The 14,426-nt window shown below is 40.1% G+C and overlaps 1 protein-coding gene across 1 annotated transcript in view; it reads left to right on the top strand.

The window, feature by feature from the left end:
* LOC125481002 (transcription elongation regulator 1-like protein) overlaps nucleotides 1-14,426 on the top strand; it is a 448,150-nt gene that overhangs the window by 366,328 nt on the left and 67,396 nt on the right. The gene's annotated exons all lie outside the window — the stretch shown is intronic.

The following is a 14,426-nucleotide window of genomic DNA, read 5'->3' as shown; positions in this document are numbered from 1 at the left end:
CTCTATCCCTCTTCTATCCGCCTCCCACTCTCTCCCTATTTATTTCAAAACCCCCTTCCCCTCCCCCTTTTCTGATGAAGGGTCTAGGCCCGAAACGTCAGCCTCTCTGCTCCTATGATGCTGCTTGGCCTGCTGTGTTCATCCAGCCCTGCACCTAAAGTAGAATGGTGGCTGGTTGTGGAAACATCAAGTATCTAAATCAAGTGAAACAATAATACCATAGATACTTGCAGCTGAATTTTATGGCCTCCTCCTGGGGAAAATTTAAGTAAGGGGAGCATATAAAATATTAGGAATGCTTAGTACACCACTTTGATGCCAACCCTGGAGCTGCACTGTAATACACTGTGTAAGTCAGAGGAGTTTATTCGTTCAGTATGTGAAGGAGCCTATTCCTCACACTGAAATTCAATGTATGTATATCAAGATAAATAGTGAAGTATCAGGCCACTTTAAGGAATATTCAGTCATAATCACAGAGATTCCTTTACTTTGATGTCGCTGTGAATGTACTTGTTTTGAGTGGTGACCTCTGCCACCAGAATTTTTCACAAAGTTCACTCTTCAAAGTTCCAGTGGCTCTGTTATTCCAATTTTGGGAAGGATCACAGTCTCAGAAACCTTACCCAAGGCAGGTTCATGTTTTATTCAGTGAAAGGTGGAAAAGCATGGGAATAGTCCTTTGGATTGGCTTGAATTCAAACTTGAAGACCCTACCGAGCACCCATGGATGTGACTGATAATATAGACTATACTGAGTGATCGCCTTTCGGATATATTGGACTTTGAGAGATTAAGGAAGACTGTCCTACTTCTCTAATTCAGCAGTCTGCCTGGCATATTTTAAATAAATAATGAAAGCCATATGACCAAGACAATATGCTGCCCATGCCATCGTACTGTTGGCCCAGGCAGGTATTGAACATATGAATTAGGAGCAGGTGTTGGTCACTCAGCCTCTTGAAGCTACCTATCCCCAATGACCTTTCATTCCCTTGTTTAGGGAAACCCATCAAGTTCTTCCTTAAAAATTTTCAGACTCTGCTTCCACCCCCTTTTGCTAAAGAGCATTCCAAAGACTCCGTGACTTTCTGTGAGAAAAGATATCTCCATATCTCTGCCTTGAATGGGCCATCCTTTATTTTGAAACAATGACTGCCTAGTTCTTGATTCTCCCCCAAGAAGAAACATCTTCAAATGGGAATGGAAAGTATGTTTTTTGACGGTAAATTGGAAGCAGGTCAGGAAGGAAGGTTCAGTCGAAATCCCATGTGCGTCAGGAGTACCCCCATAAAGATACACATCTCCTCACCACCCCACCCGTTCCTTGCCACCTGCCCTCCAAAACCTGACCTACCCCTCTCCCCACAACCCCATATTCCCAATCCCAAAGGCCCTTGAAACCCTCCCCACATGAAAAGCCCACCACGTCCAGAAGCCATCATTCTTCTTCCAGCTCCTCCTTGCAGAGCTGGCACAATCCATTACCGAGCTCTAATACTGTCGAAACTGCAAGAGCTGCAGCTAACCAGATTGGCTGGCACCTCTCAGGGGTGGGACCACCTCCTCCTGAAGGGTGAGAGTCCTTGGGCCAGTGGGTGAGCAAGATTCTCTCCTGTGTGTCAGCTGCAACTAGTACCACACCCCCCTCCCCACTGGTAAAATCCTGCCCCTGATGTTGAGAAGAGATTCAGGAACTCAGTTGCATGTAATTTACACTGGAAGCCTGTAATAATGATAAAATAAAAAGGCTATTCAGTCACCAGGTTTTGCATTGTCATCTACTGGGACTACAACTGTGTGACAGTTGCAGTGTTTTGAACAAATTAAGAGAGCAGGTCATGTTTCCATTTTTATTGGGCTACAGTTTTGCAGTCTGCTGATTTTGTGTGTTTGAAACATTTGTTCATTCTGAAGCACATTATCACCTTCAGCGTTGCCAGCTTCAAATGCCAGAGCATGTATCATTACTTCAAGCTTCACAGAATTTTCCATTCAAACAGTATTTGGAAAAGCCAGTAATTATGTGTAAGAGGTTTTTGCTCTCAATGTCTTTAAGTATCTCCAGTGTTTTACTTTTCTTTTTGGCATTACATTTGGCACCCCTGGTAATACATTACCAATATGTCTAAAGACTGATATTAACAGTAAACAGTCCCAAAATTGCTGTGACGGGAGTGAATAGTTATCCCACATTCATTGCAAGATTACAGGAGGTTTAAATTACATGAAATTATTTCACTTTCATGCAAAATCACACCTGAAGTGTTCAAAACATAATCTGAACAAGATTATATTTGCTATGTATTTCTGATGTAGTTTCACAAATTTGTACAAAACAGATTTGGCAAACTAATCTAATTCATCTATAATCACTGGATGAAAATGATTCAGTAGACTAGCACATTGACAGAATGTTTTTGTACACACCTACTCTTAATAATATGGAGATTTTCTTTTCTTATTCAATCAGGGGTTGTGGGCTCCATTGGTTAGGGCCCTGGGCTTCACTGACTGGTCTGCATTTATTGTCTGTCCCTAGCTCCTCTTGAGAAAGTGATGAACTGCCTTCTTGAATGACTGCAGTCTATTTCGTATAGGTTCACCCAGAATGCTACTGGGGAGGGAGTTCCAGGATTTTGACTGAACAACAGTGAAATACAACAATACATTTCCAAGTCAATGTAGTGAATGATTTAAATGTTAACTTTCAGGCAGTGGTGTTCCAATTTATCTGCTGCCTTTGTCCTTCTAGAGGCTTTGTGGTTTTAGAAGATGCAGTCTAAGGACTCTTAGGGGACACCTGCAGTGCATTTTTTTTAAATTGATGGGTGTCATTGGCTGGCCAGCTTTTATTGCCCATTCCTAGTTGCCCTTTAGAAGATTATAGTGAACTGGCTTTTTGAACGCCTGCAGTCCACGTGCTGTACGTTGACCCAAATGATCTCAGGAAGGGAATTCCAGGATTTTATCCCTGCAACAGTGAAGGAACAGCGATATAATTCCAAGTCAAGATGGATAGTGGCTCAGAGGAGAACTTCCAGGTGACGGTGTTCCCATGTATCTGCTGCCCTTGTGAATGAATGTTTTGAATGATTTGTTTTATTATTGTCACATGTATTGAGATACAGTAAAAAGAATTGTTTTGCATGCTAGCCAGATAAATCATTTCTTACATAAGTACAACGGTGTAATAAAACACAATTCAGAATTTCGTGTTACAGCTACAGAGAAGGTGCAGAGAAAGATTAACTCTAATATTAGGGGTCCTTCATAAGTCTGATAACAGCAGGGAAGAAGTCCTTAAATCTGTTGGTACATGTTTTCAAACTTTTGTATCTTCTGCCCGATGGAAGAGGTTGGAAGAGAGTATGACCAGGATGGGAGAGGTCTTTGATTATGTTGGCTGCTTTCCCAAGGTAATGGGAAGTATAGACAGAGTTAATGGAAGGAAGGCTGGTTTTTGTAATGGATTGGGCCGCATTCACAGCCTCAGATAGAAGTGGTCATTTGGAAGGTGCTGCCTAAGGATCTTTTATGAATTTCTACAGTGTATCTTGTAGGCAGTATACGCCGCTCCTTGCTGATCCTCAGTGGTGGAGAGAGTAGATGCTTATGAATATGATGCCAGTCAAGATGGCTGCTTTATCCTAGATAGTCTCAAGCTTCTTCAGTGTTGTTGGAGTTGCAAGACAGTGAGTACGAGGTCAGGTATTTTATTTCCTCCTGTTGGTTCCCTCATTACCTGCCACAGACCCAGTCTAGCAGCTATGTCCTTTAGGACCCAACTGCCTCGATCAGTTGTGGTCCTACTGCTAAGCCACTCTTGATCTTGAAATTCCCCACCCAGAGTACATTTTGTGCCCTGGTCACTCTTTAAATGTTGTTCAACATGGACGAGTATTGATTCATAAGCCGAGGGAGGATGGTATGTGGGAATCAGCAGGAGGTTTTCTTGCCCATGTTTAACCTGAAGCCATGAGACTTTATGGGGTTTGGAGTCAATGTTGACCACTCCCAGAGCAACTCCTTCCTGACTGTACACCTCGGTGCTGCCACTTCTGCTGGGTCTGTCCTGCTGGTTGGACAGGATATATCCAGGAATGGTATTGGTGGTGTCTGGGACATTGTCTGTCAGGTATGATTCCATGAGTATGACTGAGCCAGGCTGTTGCTTGAATAGTCTATGAGACAGTACTCCCAATTTTGGCATAAGCCCCCAGATGTTGGTAAGGAGGATTTTGCAGGGTTGGCAGGGCTGAAGGCCAGCATCAGATGCTGCAGACCTCAGAGGAGATCACAATGAATTATCTACTTGGTACTTTTCACTCATGATTATTGAAAATGCTTCAGGTTTATCTTTTACATTGATGTTCTGGGCTCGGCTATCGGTGAGGATGGAGTTAGTCGCAGATTCTTCCAGTGAATTGTTTAATTGTCCATCACCATTCATGACTGGATGTCGCAGGACTGCAGAGCTTGGATCTGATCCGTTGCTTGTGGGATCGCTGTCTATCCCTTGCTGATTATGCTAGTGACATGCAAATATCCCTGTGTTGTAGTTACACCAAGTTGACACCCCATTTTTAGTTATGCCTAGTGCTGCTCCTGGAATGCTCTCCTGTACCCATCATTGAACCAAGATTGATCCTCAGGCTTGATAGTAATAGTAGAGTGAGGGATATGCCTGACAATGAGGTTACATTTCATGTTTGAGTGCAGTACTGTTGCTGCTGGTGAACAATAGTGCTTCATGGATGCCCAGTCTTGAGGTGCTAGATCTGCCGCAGGTCTGTTACATTTAGCATGGTGATAGTGCCACACAACATAATGGAAGATATCCTCAATATGAAGATAGAACTTTGTCAGTATGAGGACTTTATGGTGGCCCAATAGTGTCATGGACAGATGCATATGCGACAGCTGGATTGGTAAGGATAAAGTCAAAAGACATTTGTAAGTCCTTGTGTATGTATCGCAAAAAGCTAGTATACGAGCAGGATATAGGGATGGCAAATGGGTTACTGGCCTTTCTTTCAAAGGGAATGGAATATAAAAATAGAGAAGTCTTGCTAAAAGTATACAAGGCACTAGTCAGACCACTGCTGGAATACTATGAACAGGTCTGCTCCTCTTACATGTAGAAAGTTATGCTGGCATTGGAGGCAATCCAGAAAAGGTTGACTAGTTGATTCCAGGTATGAAGGGGCTGCCTTATGAGGAGGGGTCGAGTAGTTTGATCCTGTATTCATTAAAGTACAGGAAAATGAGAGGCAACATTATTTAAGCATACAAAATTATTAGAAGACTTGATAGATTAGATGTGGAAAAGTTGTTTACCACGTGGGTGAGTCAAGAAAACTAGAGAACATAATCTCGGAGGAGTTGTCCATTTAAGACAGCAATGAAGAGAAATTTCTTCCCACAGAGAGTAGTGAATTTGTGGAAGTCTTTACCTTAGGGAGCTGTAGAGGCTGGATCATTAAGTATATTCAAGGCTGAGATAGAGTCAAGGGTTATGTTGAAAAGGCAGGAAAGTGAAATTGAGGATTATCAGATCAATCATGATCTCTTTGAATGATGAAGCAGACTCAATGGGCTGAATGGCCTACTTATAATCCTATATCTTATGGTGTAAGTAAATATATTTTTCCCCTCCCGATTGTTCCTCCATCACCGCTGTAGTAGTGTCCTTTACGACTTGAATAGCTTGCTCAGCAGTGATGCTGCTGAACCACGTTTGGTAATGAACATTGAAATTCCCACCCAGAGTACACTCTGTGTAGTTGCCATCTTCAGTGCTTCCTCCAAGTGGTATACAATATAGAGTTATACTGGTTCATCAACCTAGGAGGTGCCACCCCATGGTAATCGGCAGGTTTCCTCACCCACGTTTGGCCTAATGCTGCAGACATCACAACATCCAGCTTCATTGTTAAGAACTCCCGGGTAATTTCCTCCTGACTCTATACTGATGTGCCACCACCTCTGCTGGATCTGTCCTACTGATGGGAGAGAGATGGTGTTTTTTGGGATATTGTCAATCAGGCATGATTCCACGAGTATGATTGTGTTGAACTGAAGCTTGACTAGTCTGTGAACCAGCTCTCCTAATTTTGGTACTAGCCCCAGACATTAGTAAGGAGGACTTTTCAGGTTTAACAAGGCTGAGTTTACATTTACGTTTCTGGTGCCTTGGCCTATGCAGATGGTCCATCCAGTTTCATTCCTTTTTTTAAAGAGTTTTTCATGGTTTGATACAACTGAATTGCTTGCTAGACCATTTTAGAGGGCATTTAAGTATCAACCACACTGCTGCGAATCTCGAGTCACATGTAGGCCAGACCAAGTGAGGACAGGGGATTTCCTTCCCAAAAAGATATTTGTGAAACAGATGGGTTCTTTCCAAGAATTAACAATGGTTTCATGGTCATTGTTAGACTTGTAATTCCAAAGCTTGTTTTTGAATTCAAATTCCACTATTTTCCTCCCATTTTGTCCCTGGGAATATGATATTGAAATTAGAAGTGATTTTTTTAAAAATTAAATTTGTGTTGTCTTTCTCGTTCAATATAAACCCAGAGAACAAAACTAATCACAAATCGGTACAAAATTGATGCTTAAAGTTTTATTTATCCATCCAATAACAAAACTGTCTCACTGTCCATTATTAATTTGCATATTTGAAGGGAGTCAGTTAGCTTAGGAGGTTGGATGGCTCGTTTGCAATGCAGAGTGATGCCAACAGCATGGGTTGAATTCTCACACCGGCTGAGGTTACCGTGAGGAATCTCCCTCTCAATCTCTCCCCTTGCCTAAGGCATGATGACTGCCAGGTTAAAACACCACTAGTCATCTCTGTCTAATGAGAGAGTAGCCCTATGGTCCCATAGGACTATGAGGACTTTGTTTTAGCATTTGTTCCAATTAAAATGAAACTCAATTATACATGGTGGATTTGAAATGAAATTGCCTTGATCAAAAGGATTGCTGTAACTCAGCATATAGGAAATAAAATAGATGTTCAGGACTGTTGAACATCCAGAAATATGGTCTAACACCAATATGAGGCCCACTCGCAATACTCAATCACTCTGAGACATTGCTGATGTTGAATGAATATGTAAAAATCAATTCTTAAAAATCAAGATTGCTGCAGACCACCACCAAAATGATAAACCTGATGAAAATATCTAAATGTGTATGAGTAGGACTCCACAGTGATCTTCTCAAAAACTTGAAATCTCTATGAGCTAGTGGTGTGGGTTTGCCTCCATCAAGGTGTTTTACCTGATGTGACAATGTTTATGTTAATATCCTTCAGAAGAAACTAGGTGTAGAAATTACCATATTGAAGAATCCAACAGATATTAATTACAACTAGTAACTATATGCAGACGTTATATTCCTCAGCACATAAATATCTGAGCTAACATTAAACTATTATGTTTCAACCGAACAGTGTGGTACCAGCAAATTGTCATATTTAAAGTAACTCAAAGTCAACAGAGTATGAGACCTTTATACCCTCAGATTACAGGCTGTGATACAGTGATGATATCTTGTCTCCAAGGGGAATACCATGAGACATCACACATACCCAGTATTTCTCTTCCCATTGATCTTGTATACCCCTCAATCCTGTCCCAAGCCAACCAATGGCTATCACACCCAATTAATTACCATGACCACCTCCCATAGGCTCAGTAAATGAGCCCCTTCCTACTTTCTCACTTTTGTTTTCTTTTGGGGTCTGACCTAAAGGCTGCTATTGATGATACAACAGGGAATTATTCCTTTGGGCTGAATTTTCCCAGTCTCTGAATGATTGAGCATTGACAAATAAGTTGGGAAAACATGGTGAGAATGAAAAAACAAGATTCAAGAAAACAAAAGTCCAGTTTTCTACATCAGTTTTAATGATGGGATGAGAATCAGGGCACACACCATGGCAGTGACCACCTGTATCACAATCCACTGAGATTGGATTCAGCAAAGCATCAGTCTCACCACATCAACATTGCATATCTTCAGCACTTCACTAATGCACTTTGGATCTCAATGATACCTTAAAATGCATTGCTGTTGCCAAGATACATTATTCCCAGGGATTTATCAGAACAGGATGTATCTCAAGGGTCTTAACTTGCATTCTTTGCCCTCACTCACTTAGCATTTACTTCGAAGCTCATGGCATCTTTGCCTTGTCTTGCCTTGCATCTTAACATAGACAGAAAGCCAGGCAATTTTTCCGGTTTGCCAGTGATGAGCAGTCAGTAGGGTAGACAAGTTGGTGTATGGCACTGTCTACTTCAATGTCACATCTTCAGCTTGTAGCAGCAACCTAATTGGCAGCCACACTGCATGTGCTTCAACCAAATAACCATGCCTGAAAGTGCAAGAAGAGTTGTCCATAGTGTTGTCAAGGGGGACTGTGATCAGTTAGGGGCCTGGTCCATCTGCAATCCTGAAAGGAAGTAAGGTGTCCTGAGTGAGTGAGTAAGATGCTCAGAGGCATTAATAGTTCATAGGGCATTGATGATTAATAGTTCAGGGGAAATGAGTTGAGTGAAATCCATTAGGAAAAATGCTGCATGCAAAATTGAGAGTGATAGTCCGTGAGCTTTGGTGGAAGGCGGGCGCAATAGCAGAGTTAGAGTGAGTGGGAGGTAGCAAAGAGAAGATGGTGGCATTTATGGTTGTGGAGCACAGAAGATCATTAAACGACTCCAGACCAATCCGGCAGCATTTGAAATGGTGTTCAACCGAGGATTAAATATGAGCCCATGGCAAGAAGGTCCCATAAGATCCTAGCAGCAATGAGCTCCTCCTTAGTGTAAGATTGCATGAAAGCAGCACCACGGAGAGAGGGTTCAAGCCTATAGATCACCTTAGAATCCCTACAGCATGGAAACAGGCCATTCAGTCCAACAAGTCTGCACCAACACTCCAAAGAACATTCTACAGACTCAGCTCCCCCCGCCAGCCTGTCCCTGTAATCCTGCATTTCCCATGGCTAATCCATCTAACCTACAATGGGCAATTTAGCATGGCCAATCCACCTAGCCTGCACATCTTTGGACTGTGGAAGGAAACTAGAGCACCCAGAGGAAGCCCACGTAGACACAGAAAATGTGCAAACTCCAGACAGACAGTCACCTGAGGCTGGAATTGAACCCGGGTCCCTGGTGCTAACCACTGAGCCATCGTGCTGCCTTTAATGAGATAAGTAGCAGAAAATTGACACCAAGTCAATTTTTTGGAAAATTCAGCCCATTGTTTTGTTTTATGATGAGTGACAAAGGTGGACTGCAAGTGGAAATTCTTCTTTAGCTGTTCCTTCAGAAGGTCAAGTATGGTGTTGTATGTGACTCAGTTTCTTACAAATGAGACAAATCACTTTTAGCTGATGCTGGGAGTTTAACACTTCCCTCAACAGACAGGTTTTACTGTAATCGCTCCCTGCAAAAACTGACACTTCTGAGTGTGCAGCTGTCCTCCAGTGCTGCATTTAAGTGTCAGCCAAGTTAAAAAAAAAACGTCATGTTCTGGAATCAGGCTTGTGTCCACAATATCACTCAATGTCAAGGAATTAAAATTACATGTTGCTACAAATCACAAATGAGTACAAGAAATGTTTCCAGACTATTCCTTCTATTGTCAGCAATTAATTAAAGTCATCTTTGCCTTACTTTATGTTTCAGAATACAAGCTATCAGTAATTCTTAAGCAACAAACTGATTACTTATGAATAGAAACTGGTTAAAATCGTTCACTGCAAATAAATACGAGAAAGAATAGAAGAACTGCCTCAGATGATTAGTGATGTGAAACTGTGTACAAAATTGGAATTTAGTTAGAGAAAAATATCTACCTTAAAACTGCATAGGAAAAGTAATCTTCATTAATCCTTATCAGACCCTTTTGAAGCAGAATGCATTGGGTTATAAAGATATATTACATACATGTTAAATGAGCTGTGTGGTTATCTGCTTATTGCAGTGAAAGATAAAGTCTTTAACTACTAAAAGCAAATATTTGTCATAAATCCTTTTTTTATGCACTGTAAATAGCAGGTCTTGAACTTCTGGGAAATAATTCTTGAATGCCTTCAAAATTTAGTGCTGTTGTTCTTTTATCATTATTAATTGTGTTACCACAACAGTACATTATTATGCACACCAAATTAGAGATCTTGCAAGTCCTGTTCTGAATGTTAGCATTTTTGTAATGTACTGTTTGCTTTTCACTAAATTGGAGTATAAATTGTGGAAAAATTCAATAAAGAAAGTATATTTGAGGTATCGATTGACCTCACTCACAAGTGTCAGCTTAATTCTAGTTTAATTACATTAGCAGCATAGAAATGTAATAAATTGAAGCAGGAGCAGGGCATCTGTCCATGGAGCTCATTCTATCATTCAACATGATCATGGCTGACCATTTAACTCACTTCTACGCCTTGTTACCTTTAGTTTCTAAAAATCTTTCTTAAATATATTCAGTGGTTTGACCTTGACATCCTATTTCGTAGTGAATTCCACAGGTTTACCGTCCTCTGAGTAGAGAACGTTTTCCTCATCTCAGTCCGAAATGGACTACCTCATATCCTCAGACCTTTCTAACAACCCCCTTCCCTCAGGCCAAGCAGGGAAAACACCATCCCTACATTTAGTCTGCAGAACTTTGTGCATTTCAAAGAGATAACTCCTCACTCTTCTAACCTCCAGTTCATAAAAGCCTAGTCAACCAAATCTGTCTTCTTATGATAGACCTGCCTCCACAGGAATCAGCCTGGTGAACCTTCGCTGCATTCTCTCTATGACAAGTATCTCTTCTCTTAGGTTAGGAGACCAAACTGCACACAATTCTCCAAGTAAGCTCTCAACAAGGCATTGTACAGCTGCAGTAAAAACATCCTTGCTCCTGAACTCAACCCTTCTTGCAGTGAAGTACATTTGCTTTTCTTTCTCTTTACTGCACCTGCGTGCTTGCTTTCAGTGACTGATATACAAGGTCATCCAGGTCCCCTTACACATCAACCTTTCCAAGTTCTGAGGAAAGGTCACTGGACCCGAAACGTTAAGTCTGTTTCTTGTCCTTCACAGATGCTGCCAGACCTGCTGAGCTTTTCCAGCAACTTTGGTTTTGTTTCCAAGTCTATCACCATTTAAATAATAATCTGCCATGCTGTTTTCCCTACTGATGTGAATAGCTTCACATGTATCCAGGTTATCATGCATTAGCCTACTCACTCAACTTGTCTAAATCACCTTGAAACCTCTTTATTTCCTCCTCACCACTCACCAAAGTCATCAGCAAACTTGGAAATGTTGCATTTGATTCCCTTATCTAAGCTGTTGATATATATTGTGAATAGCTGGAACTCACTTTAAATGAATTTATCTAGTCTGTTGCAGCCAACTCACCCCTCATACCCTCATAATTTCCTTTATTCAGATTTAGCGCCCTATCTTCAGATTACACTACTTCATTTTTATCCCAAAGAATAAATCAATCATGTTAAAGTACCTCTGAAAAAAATTATTTTTCCTACAGTGTGGAAACAGGCCATTCAGCCCATCGAGTTCACGCTGACCCTCCAAAGAGCATTCCACCCAGACCTAGCCCCCTACCCTATCTCTGTTACCCTGCATTTCCCATGGTTAAACCCCCTAGCCTGCACATCCCTGGACACTAAAGGCAATTTAGCATGGCCAATTCACCTAACCTGCACATGTTTGGACTATGGGAAGAAACCAGAGCACTCTGAGGAAACCCATGCAGACACAGAGAGAATGTGGAAACTGCACATGAACAGTTGCCTGAGGCTGGAATCAAACCCGGGTCTCTGTCGCTGTGAGGCAGCAGTGCTAACCGCTGAGCCACTCTGCCACCTTATATTTAATTTAATAGTCATTTAATTAATCTCTTCTCATTGCACAAAACCAAATGTAGGATAGGCTGTTCCCTTGTTGGTTCCTCAATGTCTTAATCTAAAACAAAACTTATGCATACTCCACCAATTAATTCACCATTGCATTATTCTAATGTAATTTGGCCAGTCTATATGTCGATTAAAGTCACCCATGACTACTGTAGCATGCTTGTTGCACGCATCTCTAATTTCCTATTCAAAGCCATCCTTTAACTTGCCTGTGTTTAGTGCCTTGCAGTCTGCTCACAGTATGTGTTCTTACATTTGTTCCTTCTTAGATCCACACAGATTGATTTCACGTTAAGATTTTCTGAGCCAATTACTTATCTCATCATTGCGCTGATTTTATATTTCACTGAAAGTTCCATCCACTTCCTTTTCGTTTTTATCTGTTTATTTCTAAAGTTTGAAGTTTCCAGTCTTGGTTCCCTACGAGCATATCTCCCTGATCACAATCAAATCAAACAATCATTTACAATCATTTGCACTGTTGATTCATTTGATTCATTTCACTTGAAGGGCCGAGTGGCCGACTGCTGCTCGTGTTATTTGTTCCTACTTTTTATCTACTTCATTGTGAGTGTGTCGTGTGTTCAGATACATAACCTTTAGTTCTTTTTTAGCCTTCATACCATTTTTTGTACTTTAGCCCTTCTTGCTACCAACCCTTGTTTCCTTTGCATTCCACTTTTGCTTTTTACTTTTCTATCTTTCATGTCCGTCTATATTTCCCTTATGTTGTCTCCCTGCTGAGGTTTCCTGCCACTCTAGTTTGGCATAGAAGACATAAATGAGCACAGATCCAAAACTAAAATGAGTTATAGCAGGCGAGTGACAGTCCCATCATCCTCCTGTGAATGTGATTAAAAAGAAAATACAGCCCTAGCCCTTGGAGCATGTGAATATTTCATGGAGTTCAGTAAGACCATTAGGAAGGAGTTCCTTTGTTAATATAATCTTAATGCGTATTACTCTCTCAATTCAGGTTGCAAAATTTATATTTTTTTGACTTTCATGATCAATAATTTTGGCTAAACTTGTGACCTAGCCACACAACAGTGAAATTACACATCATTATCCAATCCAAGTAACAACTGAAACTGGAAATTATGGCTAATTCAGTCCTCTGTTCATACGGCTTTGTGGCCATGTGCTTGATGACTCATAACATAAAATGTATGTTGTGCTGATTGATATCAGAAAAATACTTTTAAATGTGTAGTCCTGAGTGGTATTGAATAGAGACAAACTCTATGAATAATTACATATTTGCATTATTTTTGGAAGAAGTTTGAGTAATATAAATTCATCAATAAAAATATAAGGTGTGTGGCAGATGCAGAATTTTTTTCTAAAACAAATGGGATTTCTAATTTCTGCCATTACTTTTTAAAAACAGAATTAATGTTAAACTTGATAATTTAGCAAGAAGAGGAACTAAATTATTGTCATTTGGTTTTCAATTATCATGCTATTCATTTTGTTTACTTGCATTTTGGTTGTTTGATGACTATAATAAATGCTTTCTGAACATCTTGACTGCACATGAAGGTTGTGTCAACAAAAAAAAAGCAAAACTAAATCTCTTCCTGGCAGTCTATTGTTAGTGTCAGAAAACATGACATGTTGCAATTGTTGCCAATTTTTTTGTTTCTTTTGTGTAATTACAATTCTATCAGAAAGAGAGTTTTCTTTGTAAAAGTTAAAATTACTGTTATTGTCGTTGATGTGACAGGTGAACATTACTGAATAAACCACTAATATTGGGCTTTTTTAAAGGTGGTCACTATATAGAAATGGATATCTTTCAAAATGTTTAAACCAAAAGTCAGCTGCAATTGTGCAATCTACATAATTTATAACATGAAACTGAAGATAAATCTCACTAAATATTTAAATGGATCTTAAAACAAATCTATTACTCTTCACTAAAATAGCATAGTTTATCTTTGAAAATGACACTGATAAAAGACTGTATGCATTTCCTCACTACTCCTAGAAGCAATATCCTAATCAGTGACTGTTTATCTCTGTTGAATGAACCTAGATTTATGTTGACTTAGATTTTACTTTGAAATATTGTGTATAAATTTAGATAATCCCAAATTAAAGATATAATGAATACCAAAAAAGTCTAAGGTATAAATGACCCATAGGTCATGTAAAATTACTGCTCATTATTCTTAGGTAATACATCATTCTGATGAATTTGTGTCTCTCAACATACAATGCACAAACACTCAAGGTGCTGTAACTGAAATTCCAGTCTCTGCAAATTTAGTGAAAGTGTTTATCTTTTAAAAAAATTAACAGTGGAAACTCAGGACTTCCTATCACGTATAAAATACAGCAGGGTAGGAGTTTGAAGTAACGTTTTTGCCCATGTTCTTTTCGTATGACCCACTTAATGCATCCATTACCAAAACTTCACTGGGATTGTGATTTGATGGTTGGTTTGTGCTGAATAATGTGTAATTATGACCTGTGC

The sequence above is a fragment of the Rhincodon typus genome, chromosome 20, assembly GCF_021869965.1.
Source record: "Rhincodon typus isolate 14 chromosome 20, sRhiTyp1.1, whole genome shotgun sequence".
Lineage (NCBI taxonomy): Eukaryota > Metazoa > Chordata > Chondrichthyes > Orectolobiformes > Rhincodontidae > Rhincodon > Rhincodon typus.
The sequence above is the reverse complement of the archived record's forward strand: the minus strand, read 5'-3'. Positions and strand labels throughout refer to the sequence as shown.